At 40.7% G+C, this 19004-nt stretch overlaps 1 long non-coding RNA gene across 2 annotated transcripts in view; it reads right to left on the bottom strand.

The window, feature by feature from the left end:
• The window catches only part of LOC139591053 (uncharacterized), a 43032-nt gene that overhangs the window by 18996 nt on the left and 5032 nt on the right, over positions 1 to 19004 (bottom strand). The window contains exons 2-3 of one of the 2 annotated variants that reach the window (XR_011679541.1): positions 13387 to 13489; positions 3800 to 5246 (exon numbers count right to left, since the gene is read on the bottom strand). This is a non-coding gene — a long non-coding RNA (uncharacterized lncRNA). Of the gene's footprint in view, positions 1 to 3799; positions 5247 to 13386; positions 13490 to 19004 lie in introns of those variants that run through there. The other variant, XR_011679540.1, reaches the window with a different exon arrangement.

Below are 19004 nucleotides of genomic sequence, written 5' to 3'. Positions count from 1 at the left end.
AGATCCTAATTTTCGTTCACTGGTGAATCATCCTCCAATCTTTTGCCCTTCCTGGGAGTCCCTTTGGTGTGTGTTCAGATGACTGAGTTTTGCTCAAGAGTCTGCCCTGCTGTATTTCACTGGAAGGTGAACACTGCCTTGGGGAAGGTGGTGGTATAAAAAAATTTGCATCACACAGGCATTACTGAAGATAAGACAACTCCTAGAGTATCCAGATGCTCTGTGCCTTTTTTTTTTAACTAAGTAATGAATGAAAGCTAGCCATATAAATTTCAACTTTTAAGAAATTCCAATATCCTTAGATGTAGACCAAAAATAAAGCTTTTTTTGACAAAAATAGTATCAGAATTATGTTTTCTGCTTCCAAATGAATTAAAACAACTAATAGGTGAGCTACAGAGAAGTGTATGTGCTTTAGTTGTGAAGGAGTGCATCCCTTTGGATATTTGCTGACTCTTTCATACCCATGGAAATCCCTGGTTCCTTGATTGTGTTAACTTCCCAGGGCATGTGAATGCTGGCAGGCTCTCAGGTGTGTAAATACCTGGAGAAGAGTTCAGTTTACTGGGGAAACCAAGCGTAGGAACTGAAACTACCTTGTTTTCTCTCCTACAATAGCGAAAAAGGTTTGGGTCCTATGTTTAAACTAATTAGCTTGGCTAATTAGAGACTTGTTTTGGTCTGTCCTGCTTGTGCATTAGTCCTGTGATGGGAATAAGAGCAGAGCCCCAGGGAGCATAAAGATTTATCAACTACGTTTATATTATCTCAATTGGTTTTCCTTTAACACACAGCATGAAAAAAGATGTGACAACAAAAGTATGATGAAGAAATATGGTCTGTATTGCAAGACTCAGCAGTCATTTGCAAGTGCAGTTACTAAATCTTTGGTTGCAACAGAATTTGGCTCTGGTAAACACTAAAATAAATTCAGGTACAGCTTCCAAGGTATTCTTTATACTGTGAGATCAACCAACATGTCTTGCAAGGTTACAGCTATTTTTTTCCCAGTCTTCCTTCATCCCTTCCTTACTGCAGAGGAAAATTCTTTTTGAAGTCTTTGGACATGGTGCTTCAAAGGAAAATTATAACCTTAAACATACAGTTCCCACAACTTGAATATCCCCGTGTCTTCTCAAGGTGATGAATTCTAATTCTATCATCATGAAGAAGATGAAAAAAATGAGCTGTCAGTCTCATCAGCTTTTTTAGAGGAGTGATGAGATAAATTGCAGAGTTAAGCAGCTAAATGTTGGAGTAAAAATACATTTATTACCTTTTTGAAATCAATGCATATTACGGAAATGCTCAGCAATAGGCAACTTGCTTTGAACAGAGCAGTTTGCCGATAGATTTCTTAACCTACCAAACCTGAATTAATATGAGAATTATGCACATGTCAAATACGTATCTCTAAAAAAAGAAATTGGTAAAATTTGTCCTCAAACATCGCAATAAAAAAAATCTGTATTTTCCCAAACACTGATCTGGACACTGAGTGGTTAGGTCCAGCATCAGCTGGGGCTTCATCCTCTCCTAAGAGTTGGTGAAGTTAAAAGTAGTATTGCGATGTGTTCCTTCTTCAGCCAAGTACTTATAAAAATATTTGAAGCATAAGAATCCTTTTCTAAGCTATACCTATCAAGAAGGGCTTCTGTGACTGCTGTTTCAGTCTTTTGATTTTCATTTCAGCTTTGCCATTTAGATTGTATCAAAAGATGAAATTTTTCATGGCCTTTCTCCTCATCACTTATACCTTTCCTTCACCTCATGTAACTGTTAGGTAAGAATAGATATATTGGACATCAGAAAGCTTGTATTTTGCTTCCAATTTCATTTAATCTTTGGCTTAATGATGTTGAAAATTCAGAGAACCTCTAGAGATCTCTTGGGCTCCAGTCTCTATGCTTACAATTTGCATGAAGGTAAAATCGCACGGGAAATACTCAAGAAAATGAGGTATTTTCTTCCCCATAGAAAATACCTTCCTCCAACAGCTGCAGAATCCTTGATTAGTCTTTGTCTTTCACATCCCTTTTTAGGGATGTTATTTGTGCCTGGGTGGTATCTTTGTAACAGGCTCCAGTGAGTAATTTATTTCCTACTGACTGACAAAGAGGAGGGATTATATCAATGCACTGATTGCTGAACTGTCCTGATTGCTTCGTTACTGGCACTTTGGAGAGAGCTGGGAGAGGAAGCCTGGGGACTGCTAGCCTCAGGATTGACACTCTCTAAATACACTGAAAAAGAGGGGGAGAGACTTTTTTTTGCAACACATTAGGAAATGGGCAGTTCCCCTGGCAACAAACTGCAGCTGAAGTCGAATTTGCATCATCTGAAGGGTCTGTGTCCTTGAAACCAGGAGTCCAGAACTTGCTCCCAGCTCTGTCCTCAGACTAAATGGTGCTAGAGAAAGGCTTAGGGGTCATGCAAAGCAGAAATATCCCTCACAAGTTCTGCTCCCAGGCCAACCATATCCATACCTTTTTGCCATCTGGATGACTGTGGGCATGGCATTCTCACTCAGGAGACCACAGTGGAAGGGCCAGGTTTCAATTGCCCCTGTGGTGCTTCATCCTGCAGGTGCTCAGCATGCTGAGCCTCTGGGTGCTGCCAAACCCCTCTGGAAGCCTTAGTGTGCCCATTTCCCAGGGAAAGGCTGCAGGCTGTGTGGGAGGCATGGCTGGAGCCCTGCTGCAGTGCTCTGCTGGGCAGAGAGGATGGTCTTGTGGGGTCTGAGCACAGTGCAACACAAGCTGTGAGCGATGAAGGACCAGAGCTTTTCTGTTTATTGCCATTGTGGGTCAATGCATGGGGCTTTTCTGCCATCTGCTGAAGGTGGGAATCTCTATTGCAACAGCTCTGTGCTCACATGCTGATGGTGTAAAATCTGCTGACTCATGTAGAGCTGAGTTTCTCCTCAGCATGTGTGTCTGGAAGAAAAGAAGCAATCATACACAGATTTTGTCCTATACTTCTATGTAAACTAATGATACCATGTTGAGGAACCCCCCAAGGACTAAATTCTTGAGACAAAAGCAGCTTGTTTGAGGGACCAGGAAATGTGTGGACAGGACTAAGAAAGGGCTCTGAAGGTCTCTTCTTGGGTCTGGGAAGGTGGGGAAAGACCTGTCTAACAAGCGTAACAATCATGGATTGGTTCACATGATGTGGAGAGAAGAGGAGCTTCTCTTGACATTTATTTTGGGAACTGACTGTAATTTTATCTGCCTTCAGCACAGCCCAGGTTCCTGTCTTGAATGATCTGTTACTGCTCAACAGGAGGAAGGGATTGCTCTGCCTGCCATAATATATCTAGTGCAGACTTTTTGGAAGTAGCATTTTGATTAGAGACAACCCCCATGGATGAATTGGTTTAAAAATTAAAGTGGAGGATGTAGGTGTAATAATTTCTCCCTTTTCTTTGATGTGGAGATATTTAAATGCACACCTCATCCAACTAGAACTGACCTGGGGTCATTCAGATGAGGGTTGCTAATATGGTGCTGCCTCTTTTAAGTCTATCAATACCTGCACTGACACAGCCATGGCTCAGCATCAGAATTCCCTCTCTAAATATGCCTGTTTTCAGGGATTTGTGTAACTGCTGATGGAATTTCCTCCTGACTGGTTGACACTTGTCAGATCTATTGAAACCATCTCTATAAACTGGGTGGGGGGGGGAAGTATTTCCTCTTGCCTAGAATGAAAGTCTGTTTAAGTAATGAAAAGAAAAACTGAAAACTATATAACTTGAAGAGGCAATAAGTAACCTTAGAGGAGGCTGCTTGGTTGGCTTCCAAGACCCCTTCCAGTCTCAGTGGTTCTGTGATTGTATGAACTGTGGGCCTTGGCAGTGTGATGGCTGTGTGTTCTTGAAAAATTGTTTTAGAAACACAGCACTGGGGATTACAATCCCTGCTCAAGATTGACAGTAAGTCACATGCCTGAGGTGAGACAGGATTTTTATCTGAAACCTTCACCGTGTGGTGGAACGGGCTGGTTTTTAAGTAAGTACATCTGTCCAAGAAATCCCATCACATGGTTTACTCTCTGTGGTGCACATACAATTGCACATAATACACTTACAATTACACATACAATTGGATACAAATACACATACAATTGCAGTATACCTCAACAAAATATATTCACTGATTATACTCTTCATAGAATTCCTTTGGGCATTACCTGAACTCACACTGCTGTGACAAGCTGTGGTGCTGCGGATCTCCCTATCCCTCCAGCAGAGTCTGCAGGATGCCACAGAGGTGGCCAGAAAATTTTCATACTGGGTAAAGCCTACTTTTTCAGAGGACTTGTTCTCAGTTTTGCCAGGATTCAGTTTGTCAGAAGCTGTAATAAACACCAAATGCCATGATGGCTCTTTAGTCTGAGGAGGGAGATGGTAAGAGCATGCATACAGCATGAGGAGGCTGCTGTGCAAGCCAGTACATGGCAGCACGTACCAAGTGGTGACACCAAGGCTGTGGTTTGGCTCTGGAGCTTCAGGTTTGAGCTACTTCATCTCCCTCTCCCACACCTTCCTCCCAGAGTGATGCTTGGCTATTCACTAGGAATGAGTTGTGTGGAGGAGAAGCCAGTGTTTCCCTGTGCCCATTTTCTCACTGCCAGGTATCCTACTGGCCTCTTGGCTTCAGTGTCTTTGGAAAGCTGGGATCTTTCTGGTGGTGGCTGCCACATGCTGGTGATTGCTGCCAGAACACTGGCTCTCCAAGCACCTCTGCAACAAAGACTTCATTTTCATGCATGTTCCTGCCATGTCTGCTTATAATTAAAGCTGAGCAACCAATCAGAGCATCAGCATAAATCTGTGAAAGCCAATGCTGCAGTATTCAGTTGCCTATGGGTAATGAAGCAATAATTTTGAGTGTGTGAACCTTGTCCCATGGTTGACTTGACACAGCATCAGTATTGGCTTCATTCTGCTGTTGTTGCCTTCTAATGTGATGCTGTGCCATGTGAAATTATGCAGTTGGGTCTGCAGAGTATAAACACAGGAGCAGATATTTGTAAGACAGTCCAAAGTAAACTATAAAAATTGTCTTTCATTTCTTGGCTTCCTCTTGCACAAGACTTTCCCACCGTAACATTTTCTCGTGCGTCCCTTCGCTAGCACAGGCAATGTGCTGGTTTCATATTTCTTTATTCTATTCTGGTTCTTCTGCCGCCCACATCAGTATGGTGTCTTAACTAACACATACAGATTTGAGGAGAGAAGACTGGAAAAAAAAAAGAGAGAAAAACTGCCTGCTAATTAACATTCTAGTGATGGGAGAGAGATTGTTCTGTTACCATTTAATTCTTGAAAAGCACTCAGTGTAAAGGTTTTGGGAGGAACTTTCTAAATACTTTGCTTAATTAAGCAGCAATTGTGTGAAAATGAAAACAGACGATGATTGCAGAGACAATGGAATATAATTTTTGAAAAAAGAAAAAAAATAGCCCACTGTGCAAACTGAAGTCTGCTAGTGTTAAAGAGACAGTGGTATTGGTGCAGAATTGATAAACTACTCTAAAAAAAATTCTAGGTAATGCCTATCTGCTAGTCACTGGATGAAAAGATATCTTTTTGCTGTCTTTTGAAGCTGGAACAGAATTAAAGATGTTTTATTGAACAAGACTATAGGAAAGGCCATTTCAGATAGTGAGTCCTTAGTCTGGTAGATATGGAAATCAAAAGACATATTGGGGGGTTACCCATCTATCTGCCTGTATATATGGTGGTCATTAATCAGCTGTGCAGTCAGAGTTTGGGGTTAATTAGCATTAGAAGATGAGAATGGAGGGATGACTACAGGGAGCAGCCATGGCATGTAACATCCTAGCCTTATGTGGCATATATTTGTTGTTAATTCTCAGAGAATCCAGTGGCTGGGCTCAAACTATGTAGACAGCATCAAATTGCAATTCAAGATGTTCAGTGCCATTTCTTGAAGCTTTCTCATGTCTTATTCTAATATTCCATATAAACATGGGCTGAGAAAAAGAGATAAAACAACTTTTCTCACATTGCAAACTTCTCCTAAAATTATCAGTGGCACCTCAGAAGTGTGAATGAACCTTGATCCTAACTCTGTGCTTCAGTACAAGTCTTCACAAAAAATCAGTGTGGATACATGCTAGCAATGTAGCATGTGCTTGTGTGAACATGTGCTTGCTTGTGAACACAGGGAAACAAGTTGAAATAAAATATGATGCAGAATGTACAAAACAGCCCAGGAGGAAATGTGGGCATACTGCAACATTATGTTGGACGTGTTTTTATCATAGTGAGCATCAAGTTCTCAAAAAAACCCCCAAAAAACAACAACAAAAAACCTCCAACAACAAAAAACTCCACTACCCCCAACTTCTAGTGCATATTTTCCTTAGATTTGAGTTTAAAAAACTATTTAGATTCAACTATTTCTGGTTCAGACAAAAGGAACTGGTGAAAACAGCATACATAAAAGAATACAGGGTATTACCTTTTCAGTTTTAATAAACTCACTGGCAGCTTCAATGATGAAAAATTATTCTAAGCACAAGTTATATCTCATATCTGATGCCAGGTAAAAATAGAACTACAACAGACACTAAAACATACTCCTTGGTTAAAGTACAAGGAAATTAGGGCTTTTCCCTGCTCTACCTATTGGTCTATAAGTGAAGTTTATACCTAAACAATACAAGGAAGGGTGCATTAGAGGTAACATGGGTAACTCAAAAACATGTAGGGAAGGATTCCACACTGGAAGTGTATAGTAAAGTAGGATGTGACTGAACAGAGCCGGACTTGCCTATACAGAGATAAAAACAAGTATTTGGATGATGATAGTGCAGCTTTTGTATTATTTAACCTACCTGCCATTTAGAAAAAAAATATCCCTTCCATGTTGGAGGAATCTGCTCTTCCTAGGGAATTCGGCTGAGTCTACTTCAGTGTCTTCCTTGAATCTTGTTTGGGCAGATTTTTCTGTTACTGTTTTTTGCAGCAAGCATGGGACCTAGTGTTATCCTTTGAAGACCCCTTTTATTGTTGTTTTTGGGCTTGAGGGGGTTTCTTTGAAGGCTGGTGCTAATACATCTGTGAGTGCACATCCTTGTAGGCTGCATTGATCTGAGTCAGTCTTGCCTGGGCTCTATGAATGTCAAAAATTTAAGAATGAAGAAATTATTTCAACCCTCAGATGCCTTCACAAGAGTGAAGGAACTGCAGAGATGCGTCCCAGGCTATAGAGGATATTGTGCAATAGGGAGGATTTGGGGAAAACCAGGTAGGATTCATACATCCCCTTGTGATTAGTGGGGGAACTTTTGTGCAGACAGCAAGTGACTGAAGAGAAGCAAGAGAGCTGAGTAAGAAAAGAATATGCCTGGCATCAGAGAATCCAATTCTCCACAGCTGGGCACATTTATGCATGCCCATCTCATCTCAAAATCTCTGTGTGTCCTTAATCCATGAGATGAGTACATAGGATAGCTAAGGGACCACCAGGAGGCATTGATCTGAGAAAATCATACCTTCCCATGGGGAATTTCATATGCTGACTGTGGGAGAATACTGGCAAGCAGCTCTGTCCCTGGGCAACCCAGAGATGTTGATCTTGGCCACCCTTGCTGGCTTACCTCCCACCTTGGCTTGAGGTTTGGATTGCTTAACTATCCCCATGCCACCACATGCCTGCTGCAGGATGGGGGACATTGCAGGTGAGGCAGCATCGTGGGGGCAGGAAGGGATTATGGATAGGAGCATTATGGGTCTCAAAACCAACATGTTTTCTACCCTTGCAGGGCTGTAGTGACCCTCAGGTCTAGTGGTCCATGACAAGACAGCAAAAAGGCACCAAAATCAATTCTCTTTCCTTTTTATAGCTCCTCCAACCCATATCCAGCCCAAATGCCAGGTGCAGCAGGAAGCACAGTGCCTTAGTTGCAGAATTATTTCCTTCTGCGATTAAAAGAAATTTTAATGCACAGCAAGCTCCATTGAAGTGCAAGTGAAGGGCCCATTTCATAAAAGATTTAGGCACTGTCTTGGTGTATACTTTTGATTTGTACAGCAGGGAGCTTGTACTTGGGAAGAAAAAGGGGAGGGGGGAGGACTTTGTTTTAAATTACAGCTTCTTTTTTTTTCTATTCATTTTACATTCAAAAGACCAAATATATTTTCTCTTTCTCTTCCCTTGATTTATGACCTTATAAAAATGAGATAGAATCAGCCCAGAAAGAAACAAAGGTTAGGTCTTCCCAGAGCCTGAAGCCTTTGTGTAACTCCCTGAAGAACAGCTGTGCAAATTACATTTGCTGCTATCAGATAAAGTGGAGACAGAGAGCAGTTTTTCTAACAGGATCTGGACAAGATTCCATTTTATTTTGTGGTTTTGAATGCAGGTTTGATTTTGTTTGCTGGTAATCACAGCCTTTAATGTTACCTTGCCAAAAATGGCTATTGCAGGAGAGCTCCCATCAATATGATATCAGCGCAGGCAGAGAGAGAAACATCCTGTTTATGTGAATGTCCCTAACAAAAGAAGTCAAGATCTAAACAGATAGAAGAGAATGCCAGTAACCATGAGACAAACTACATGCCAGATGTTAGTCACGCTGCTTAGAGCACTAGGAGAAGTTGATCAGCTATTATGTTGATGAGTGCAGCTTATGAACCTGTAGAGAAGGGAAGCAATAGTTGTCATTTGCATGATTAAAGTCTTGTGTAGTACTTCTACATTAAATCATAAATAATTTCATTTTACCTGAGTGTATTGATTAAAAGGTTACATTTTAAGGCATTAACTTTCTTTTCTTTACAAGTTCATATAAAGCATTCAAAAGTAGAAATTAATTTTATTTTACAGGCTAAGAAAGCCACATAATCACAAATAAAATTAGGTTGAAAAGGACTTCTGGTCCTAGCCCCTGCTCCAAACATTGCCAGATTCAAAGTCATGAATTGCTCAAAGCCTTTAGTTAAACTGAGTATCTCTATAGAAACTAGATTTTTTTTCATTGCTTAACTGTGTCCACAGTGGAATTGTTTTCCTTCCATCCAACCAAGCAGACATTCCCTTGCTGAAACTTGTGTCTGTTGCCTGTCATCCCTTTACTGTGCACCTCTGGAAGGACCCATCTCTGTTGTAGTCCTCCAAAGGCCCTGTTAGGTTGCTGTGAGGTTCACTGTGAAGCCACCTCTCTTCCCAGCTCAGTTCTCACAGCCTCACTTAGCTGGCAGGGGCTCCAGCCCCACTCATCTTCGCAGCTCTCTGCAGAGCTCACACCATTTCTTGGATCTCACTTCTCTTCTGGAAGATGTGAAACTGGACACAATGGCTTCACTAGCACCACAGAGGAAAGCTGTGGCCTTTCACATGCTGGCTCTATTGGTTTGGCCTGTGTGTTTACTGAGGTTTCACTCCATCCCTCTGTCCAGGTGGCTGAGGAAGGTGTTTAGCAGTGCCAGCACTGGCATTATCATTCACAGCAGCTGCTGATTATACTGACTGCTAAATTGTCCTTTGAACCCAATGGTCCAGCTTCTCCTCCATCTAGTATTGGTCATTTTTGAACCATGCTTAAATTCTGCAACTGCTTCTCTCTCCTGTGATGGAGGTAACTTGGAGCAGAATATTCAGGACTTGCAGAATGCAAAAAGTTGTCTAAATAAAATCAGAATCTGATTATTCAGCCTACTTTTCATTTTGAGATTTTTTTGAGAAAGTAGCTGTGTTTCTCAAAGACTAATAGGAGTTTATTTTTCTTGTTTAAATCTCCTTTGGGTTTCCAGGAATCTTTGAGAAAGGAGAGTGTGGGAAAAACTAAGGTTGAAAGTGAAGGGACTGAAGCCAAGAACATCAAGTTATGGATTTGTACAGGAATAAGACCTGTATATACACAAAAATATTTGTAGCTAGCAGAGACTCTAAGCACTTCTGCTACTCTGTGTAGTTTCACTGTTTGACTAAGGAAGGAGATATTTCCCCTGCAGCAGAGCATCCTTTTTTCAAATACAAAATTTTCACAGGAGCCTTTGAATTTTGATAGAACTTTAGCAGGTTGAAAAGAAATACCTGACTGTGCTTGGTTTATAGATTTTTCAGTAGTATCAAATAACCTGCTTCACAATATTAGAAAGCACTCATTGTTTTGGATTTTATTAAAGGATACAAGGAACAGTAGCAGCATTATTATATCATTTTATGTTACATATCTGCTTGATAATCAGGTTGTGTAGTCAAAATAGAATAATTTCATACTGAACCCCAAATTTACAAAACAGTGTCTCATGGGATCTTTTGAAATGTCAGTTCTCTGCTTAGGGTAACTTTCTTATTTTCTGAAACTGCTGAGAGTTCTGGTGGACCATATACTTCCAAGATTCACAATTCATTATGTGGTTAGATTTCACTTTCTTGACCAGCCCAAGGTGGTGAAAACACCTTATGCCTCATTGATCAAAGCAGCATTTGGTGGGCACTTCTTGGTCCCTGTTTTTTTTCTGTACTGTAATCTGACAGTAATGAACAGTACTAATATCTGATAGTAATGAACAGTTGTTCTGGCTCTTTCTTGCCTAGCAGGTAATAGTGGGAGCTCCCAAGCTACACCAAGGTCACAGTTTGTCCTAAGATGTGGTGCAGATTTTCTGCATAGGGAGTTAGAGGGGCATGCAAAAAATAAGGAAGTAAGGGTAAGTAAAATTTAGCACACCCTCAGGGTGCATGCGTTGTGTGAATATATCTGTGCATTGTCATTGTGTCCATTACACATTTTTCTCAGAAGTGTAAGCCTCAAGAGCAAAGGTAAGGCGACAGTGTAGCATGACATACTTTTCTAAAAGCCTATCAATGGGAGTTTAGGTTTTAACTCTTCTCCCCTCATCTTCTCTTGAATATGAAATGGTTTCTAGCTGGGCTGTTTAAAAGATTCATAAGGAGAGTCCAATTTGTGTTGGTGATTCATTTGTAAAGCTTCAGGTGAGGGGAAAAAAACCTGCAAAGAATTTCCAAGAGAAAAGTGTATGTGGAGGAGTTAGAAAACTATTCCCTGTATGGAGCAAAGCCTTCTGCATGGCTAAGTGTCAAAACTGCAGCAGTCACACCACACTGACTCCCAGCTGGCATTTTGCTACTGCCTCTATATGCACTAGAGCAGGCAAAGACAGAACACTGCGAACTGGATTTTTGAAAGCCAGGATGTAGAATTCATTTTTTCAGAATGCAAAACATCGTCAACAAAAGACAGTGATTGTGCTTTTAAGCCACCTGGGAGCAGAGGGAGAACACATGCTCAAGCATTCAGAAAGCTGAGGCAGCCTCAAGTTGTTCTGCTCCTGAACAGGAAAAGGAACTTTTGCCAGTGAGATGTGAAACTGAAACAGTTGTGTTGTTGAATCAGAGAAAAAGCAAGTTGTCTACCTGTGCTGACCTTGAAGGCTGAGATAATTCTGTTTAGTCAGTTGTTTCTTCTCCTGAGCCTTATGCTGGGATAAAACAGAAGATGAGGCTGGGAGATAAGAGGACACAGCCACTGCCAGCACTTTGGAAATCTCAGTGTCTTTTGAACACCTTCAGGCCCCCTGGCTACACCAGCACAAGCCAGTGTTGCACTGCTATGAGGGCAGCATTGCATTCTGAAGAGCAGCCCCTTGAATTGCCCCAAAGTCATGCTTCACTGGATATGCTGGGAAACAGCTATTAAGAACACAAAATGAATTTAATGACTGAAGAAATAGCCACTGAAGTCAGTGTGAATGTGAGGCAAATCTTTTGCAATGCTGAGTTTTGCCATGGTACAGTAGGCAAGAAAGGAGATGTTATCTAGAATTCCTAGATATTTCTTTACACTTTTTCAGAAATAAAAGAGAAACTCCAATAAAAGTGAATGAAACCACTTGAATCCTTTGCCCTGCAGCACAGGTTGGCAGAGAAATTGGGAAGAATGTTGTGATGCTTCCAGATTTTCCAGGAAACCAGCAATGCTCAGGAAGTCGGGGAAGCTGGAGTCCCTTGCATGGATGTGTGCCAAAGACAAAAGCATTGTTGTAACAGCTGGAATCTGTTTCTTCCGGCCCCATTGAGCAGGGCATAAGTACATACTTAAGCAAGGAGCAGAAGTGTGGGCTGAAGCTCCAGTTGTGCTACTGATTGCCTGTGGCAGTGATTCTCACTATGTCCACAAAGGCTTTACTCTGCTTCAACTTCCTTGATATATCAAAAGTAATTGTGTTAAGGTGACCAGCCTGAACTGGAACATGGCTTTAGGTTATCTTAAACTAATGAAGGCAAAGGTAGATACTTACACTGTCTGATTCTACACAACTATTTAGGTGCCCCGAGCCATGTGCTAGTATCCATGTCTTTCCCTTTGGACATACAGTGGGGCTCTCAGGCTCATGAGTTCTGAATCACATTTTAATTAGATAACTAAAATGCCTGTTATAAATATCTTTCTAAAAAGCAAAGTTTTAACTGTGAGCATAATCAAGTGTTGAAATCAATTTCAAAAATAATTTCAATTTGTCATCACTTGCAGTCTTTCAGCTGAGCATGAGTGTACATAAACATACATTTCCCCCACTTACATGGGATTCTTATAGGGCACATTCTGGCACTGTGCTGCATAAATTGACTCAGGTCCATGGTGTGCTTTACTGTGTATTCCACCTGAGGAAAGAGCTGTGTACACCAGGATGGCTTCTTTTGGTAGCAAAACGTGGCATGCGTGTGAGAGCCTGCATTTCCAAGAAGGTGCCTGGCAGTGTTTTACAGTAATTGCAGTTTCCTGTGAACATACACTGCATGCTGTAGTCAGTTGATGGATGATCAAAGCATGATTTACTAAAAACAGATTATAATCTACCAGAGACAAGTTTCCTAGCCAGCCAGGGATGACTGCTAGATGATGCTATGCAATGTCTGGAAAGGTGATACAAATGGCTTTCCAAGTAACAACTTGGAATGTAAGTCTTGGTTTTCCATCTGCTATATGTAGTGATTGCTTGTAGACACTAAAAAAGAACTGTGTGATAGTTTCTGATAAAGCTGCAGTTTTCTCTCATTATTTTTTCAGTACCTTGCTGGAGAAAAAGCTCAGACCATTTCAGATTGTTGCCCTGGACCTTTGCTTTTTTATCTCAGGAAAAGGAACTGTGCCTCTGAGACAGCATCAAATGCTTTAGGTAGTTCCAGGAGTGTGAGAAAGGATGTTTACTGTGTAGCCACTGACTAGAGGAGATTTTGCTTCCACTGAGATTGTTTCTCATCCAAGTCCTGGATCTGAAAATACCCATTCAGCTTCATTTATACAAGGCTACACTTAATCCTGGGTTATTTTTTAGGAAGAATGGAGAAGAGTTAACTACAGTCAATAGCAGATTGTTACCTGTGCACTCAGGACCCTTTGCATGCCAAACAGTGTCTTTGAAGAGAGCCTTTCTTCTGTGGGTTTCATGTCAGCTATTTCTGTCCAGTGGCACCAGCTTACCCTGATGGAGGAAAAGTAAATGTGGTAGTCAAGTTCTTGATTCATGCCCTCTCCTCAGTATGTGAAACTTTTTGCAGGTTGAAGGTAATGGGCACTGGAAGCCTTGGTGGAATATTGGGTGTAGTGGTGTTTTTTTGTGCTACTTTGCTTTTCTGACATTCTTTTGATCACAAGATCTATCTGTTCAGAACTGACTAAATCATCTGTGAATCATGGGAAGGCTTGGGGTGAGATTTGGCCGTATCAGTGGAGGGATGTGGGCAGGAAGGTTTTATGGGAGTATGGGACAACCTCAGCTTTTATTTTTCTGCCACTCAATACTTTGGTTTCATGCCTCTGGCAGGTGAACTTCTGCAGGGGCAGAAAGCGAGGGAGGTATATGCAAATGGCAGGAAGACAGAGCCATATGGTAGTCAGTGTGCTGATTGTCAGGGCTGTCATTGCTAATGCCCCATAAGTCCCTCATGTTTTCCTCAGGGGAAGAAGACATTTGTATTTTAGCAGACCTCGGTAGTTGTTGCCATCTTTGTAGCCAAGCCAGAGGCTCTGGACTTATGGCTGGTGTCCTAATGAAAGGATGCTTGTGATGTTCATAATCTTGATAGCAGGGCTGGCAAGCAGCACCTGGCTAGCTACTTGACCAGAGATTAACTGGGACAGTTCTAAAGCAGAAAAAGGGAAGGATTTGGCAGGTTTTGTCCAGCCATCTCACCACACTGTTGTTGAAACTAGGTGAACACTTATTTATTTCACTACCTTCAATATACCGGTGAGTTCTTCTGTGAATGCTAGAGTCTTGGCAGAATGCAAACATGATTTTCTCCCCATTCCTTTACTGCTCCTCTCTCTTCTGTTGTGCCTACTAACTGGAAAGCACAGTGAGGCTGAATAGTGTCCTCAGACTAAGTGCTGTGTATTCATCCGTAGCATCACAGCCTCCAGAGAACAGGTTAAACAACAAATAGTCTGTTTGTATACGCCTTACCTTACAGGTACTGTTTTCTCTATACCTCAGGTAGGACAAAGGTTTCAGACATGGAGTCTGTCTTGGAGATCCTAACAAAGAGTTTTAAATCAGTTTATAGTTTTCTTGTGATGTAACCAAATATAAACCCTGTTTATTTAATTAAGGCATGTAGCTGATATCCAAGACAATGAATATGTAGGGCATGAATGTTAGACATTTACCTGAGATCTTTCTTACCTTTGGATGAAGGATAATGTAAATGTTCTCCCATTGCCTATTTATATTTTTTCCCCATTTTACAGAAATGTGAATGAAAACCCAGTGCAAAATTTGGTGTCTGTGGTGCAGCTGCCTAGGTTTGAGCTGCATGCCTTAATTCACTTTATAGTCAGTGGAGGTAAAAACATCATTTTTAAGACCTGACTTATTCAAAACACAGTGGCTGAATTCAAACCTACAAAGGCTTCTTTCTCTCCATTGATGCGAAAGGGGGCCCAAATTAGTGTTTCTTATGTAGACAGACTACAGATGGCCGAAACCCAAAGGTGAAGAATCAGAGTGAGGAACTGATTCCATTACATTATTCTCCATTTTGAAATGCATTTATTTGGTTATTAATGAGATCCAATGTGCTTCAAAGTTCTAAAACAGAGGAAGTTCTCAGGCATTCCCCAGGCTGGCTCAGCTTTGTTAGTGGGGCTCACAGACAAACTGTCTGGTATTACACGACCCAATTAGTTTTAATAACTTCCCATTCAGACCACATTCTCACTTGCCAAAATAGAATTTTTCATGAATTACTAAATTAATAATCAGTTCTTACTGACTTTTAACTTAGTGAAAGCTGATAGGAAGATGTTCTTGGCTTGTAATACAAGCCTAATACAAGCTTCTGTGGGGGTCACAAAGTTTCATCCTATTTTATCAGCCTTCTCCAGCCACCGATATTTCTCTTTTCCCAGGTGCCTTTTATTAGCTTGTTGAAAATCTGTGGGAAGTGAAACAATTTAACCTTTGAAAGATACACAACAGTTATTTACTCTTTCCTCTTCTAACAAGTCAGAAGAACCAAACAGTATTAGAAATTGAGTCACCATACACCAGTAAAAGTAGTTTATCACTCCATTAGTTTATTATTAACAGAAAGCTACCTAGGTCTTAATTAAACTGCAGATTTGTTTCCCTGAGATAAATACAGTTTGGCAAGAATTGGGAAAGATAAACTCAAATATGTAATTTAATATTTTTCTTTAGTAGTGTCTGTTAGGGTTTTGTTTTGTTTTGTTGCTGAGGACAATGTTTAGAAATAAGTATCTGGCTGTAAACACCTGACTTTATTGAGGTAGTCATATATAAGGTTGGGGCAATAAAGTATGTCCTAATTATTCTCCTGTAGGTTTGACTGTTAACTGTGATGTGGGATACTGAACTGGCTTTCAAGCTCTGTTCTTCAAAAACTGTGCCATAAATGAATGAAAACGCTGGAAGAAAAGGGAAGAATTGTTATTGTCTAACCACAACAGTCCAGGCAGGCTGCCATAACAGCATTTTTTAAGCTCTAATTCAATAATTAGATCCAGCTACAAATGTATTCGTTTAGCCAAGTCCTCTAGTTGGCAAAATGTCTCAAATTTCCTTTGATAAATGCTGCTGTTTGCTTAATACATCGTTAGATAGTTTACAAATTGCTTGTCTGTAAATTACTATGTTCAGTAGCAGCTTATTAATTGGATTAATTTGGTTTGGTATTTTGCTAGAAATAGTTTATCTTTATATAAATGTATAATTTTATTTCATTACAGTTACAGATATAACACTGTTTACTAATGGTAGTGTATCCAATTTTCAGAAAATACTGCAAGTGTCTTGCAGACCAAGTACAAAAAAAAAAGCATTTCTCCAGGACTTCAGTGAGAGGGAACAGTTTTCTCTTGTGGGAAAGAAAGATCCATCACATGTCTTTTGCATGCACAGTACCATGTACTTCCTGTGACTCTCTTCCAGCAGGTTTTACACAGCTGCTGATGCAGCCTGTTGGGAGACTGGACTGTAAGAGTCTTGTTTTACCATTCTGGCTGCTCCAGGTAATCTAAACACATTTTAGACAGATAAATGCATGCAGACCCCAGAGCTAGTACTGCTTGCATGCAGAAATCCACCTCTGTAGATGAGGTTCCAGTAAAACCCTCCTCTCCACAAGCCAACATCCATAATCTTCCATGCGTAGTCTCAACTGGATCTATGTTGACATCTTAGGACAAACTGGTTTGCTACCCTAATCTCTTTAATTCCCTGACTCCTGTTGCCTTTCAGAAGTCTCCAGAGGTGTTTGTAAACACTTAGAGGAGACTGAAAGGGGAGGAGATTATGATGGGCAGGACAAAGACAATTTCTCCTTTTCTCCAGGTGTGCTGGATATCCCAGCACGGGGAGAGCTGTTTTGCCAGCTACCTGTCCTTGCCTAACCCTGCCCTTGCTCTCTGCTACTTCCTTGAATGACAAGATTGTTTTCATCATGTTTTCCCACTGTCCCTTTGAACAGATATCCCACAGGAGAAGTGAATAGTCAGGGATCCCAGGAGTGCTGTTGGATTTGAGGGCTCATCAAGCCGTAGCTCTGGACACAGAGCTGAAAATGCCCTTGTGTGGATCCATTCAAATCCATTTACTATACCCTAGGCACAAGGGCACTGCCTTCCTGCACTGGCAGATGTGGAAAGCACTGTCTCTCCCTGGACCTTGCTCATGTTAGCAGACCTGCTGGAGTGAGCCTTCCCTCCTTTACCGCCACCTGGATTTACCACAGCCTCATTACCTCTGCTAGTGCTGGTATGGCTGTACTTCACTGCCTTTAATGTTATTCTTAAAAATACCAGAGGAACCTATCTGGTCCTACACCATCCCTTGTACAGTGCAGACTGTCTTCTGAACCCCCAGTCAAACACAATTTTCTTTTCCAGTCATCTGTCTCCCTGTTTCTGGTCAACAGCTGCAGTCCTCTTATTCAGGGGGAAAAGTCAGCCATAGTTAAAACAAAACAAAACCCAGAACAAATACAAACAAATCAAATTAAAGAAAATGTTTTAGAGCATTTCAATACTCACATGATCTTGTGAGATGGTTTCATGTCTAAAATGGTAATATTATTTCTGGCAATCTATCTCATGCTATTCTTTTGTTGATTTTTCCAACCTCTCAGGAACTTGGAATGAAAATATTTTACTGATGTTACTATCCCTGGGAAAAGCTTGTCAACATAGATCCAGGTTTATGCTGAAAACTCAAAATGTTTAGCATGTGGTTTTGTATTTTTCCTTCATCAAAGACATTATGTGGGGCTAAAGCCTGTTCACATGGAGACAGGAAGAGATACTGACACTGTAATTAAAACAAAAGGCGACATTTCATATCTGTGTACACATATATGCAAATATCTCTTTTTGCAAATGATAATATCATCATATGAGAAAGTCATTACATTACTGTAGCTCTCTCATACGAAAGCTGAGTAGACATTCTGGCACTCTGGGCATATGTATTCTGTAAAACCTCCCCCCCCTCCTCTCTCTCTCTCTCATTTTTGCAGTGGCTCTCTGAGCAGGGGGATCAATGAAGCCTGATTTTGTATGGATTTGTGTCTTGAGGTTGAGACCTTATCTGGACTTTGAGGTCTCATATGAAGTGCTGCACTTTTTACCTCAGTGAAGCATTAACCACAGCTCTTAACTGCCTGCCTAGTTTCAGAATACTTCTAAGGACTTAACAGTTTTTGGATTTCAATGCCTCTCAAATGTGCTTGATGAGCTCAAGCATTTGAAGACTCACAGAGAGATCTAGATGCTCAAAGAGGCAGCACAGTATCTTAAATACAGTTTCTGCAAAATGAAGCTAAAGTGTCCTCACCCACATATGGAGAAGAAGCATACAAATTAAAACAAAAACCATGAATTTAAACATGAACAGAGAATTTAACAGCTAAGGAAGAAAAGATAAATTTGCAGATTAACCATTAATCACACAGGGGAAATCTTCCATTGCCTGTGAGAATTTAGCACCTAATTGCAATTTGTCTCTTTTAAAATTTCCTACACAATCTCTTCTGTAAATGTATGTAAAGCTTCTCACATTGCACATTAAAAAAAAAATCATGCATATGCCTATGTGTCTGGGGGGTAAAGGAACTTGAATTTCAGTTGTAGCTGTCAGAAAAACTCCCCTATTCCATGGGTTCATTTCTGTGTTTTCTTTTTAAATTTTTAATTAAAAGACATTGATTTGCCATTCTGAGATTTCTATGTTTAGTTAAAAACAAACCAACCAAACAAACTAAACAAACTCCAATGAGGATCTTATTGGCTTTGGAGTCGAATTTTGGCCTGCAAGAGAAGGAGCAATAACTCAATGACAACACTGTTTTGACAGAAAAGGCCAGATAGATGAGCTTTAAGAGTTTTAATTTCCCTGAGGGGTCATAAGGTCCCCTGATACCAAGAATGTTAAAAAGACAAATCAAACTGAAGAGTTGAGTCAGGTTCATTAGCTCTGGCAA

Source organism: Agelaius tricolor, unplaced genomic scaffold (assembly GCF_023055355.1).
Source record: "Agelaius tricolor isolate 1412-34295 unplaced genomic scaffold, bAgeTri1.0.p SCAF_6, whole genome shotgun sequence".
NCBI classification, from domain to species: Eukaryota; Metazoa; Chordata; class Aves; order Passeriformes; family Icteridae; genus Agelaius; species Agelaius tricolor.
The sequence above is the reverse complement of the archived record's forward strand: the minus strand, read 5'-3'. Positions and strand labels throughout refer to the sequence as shown.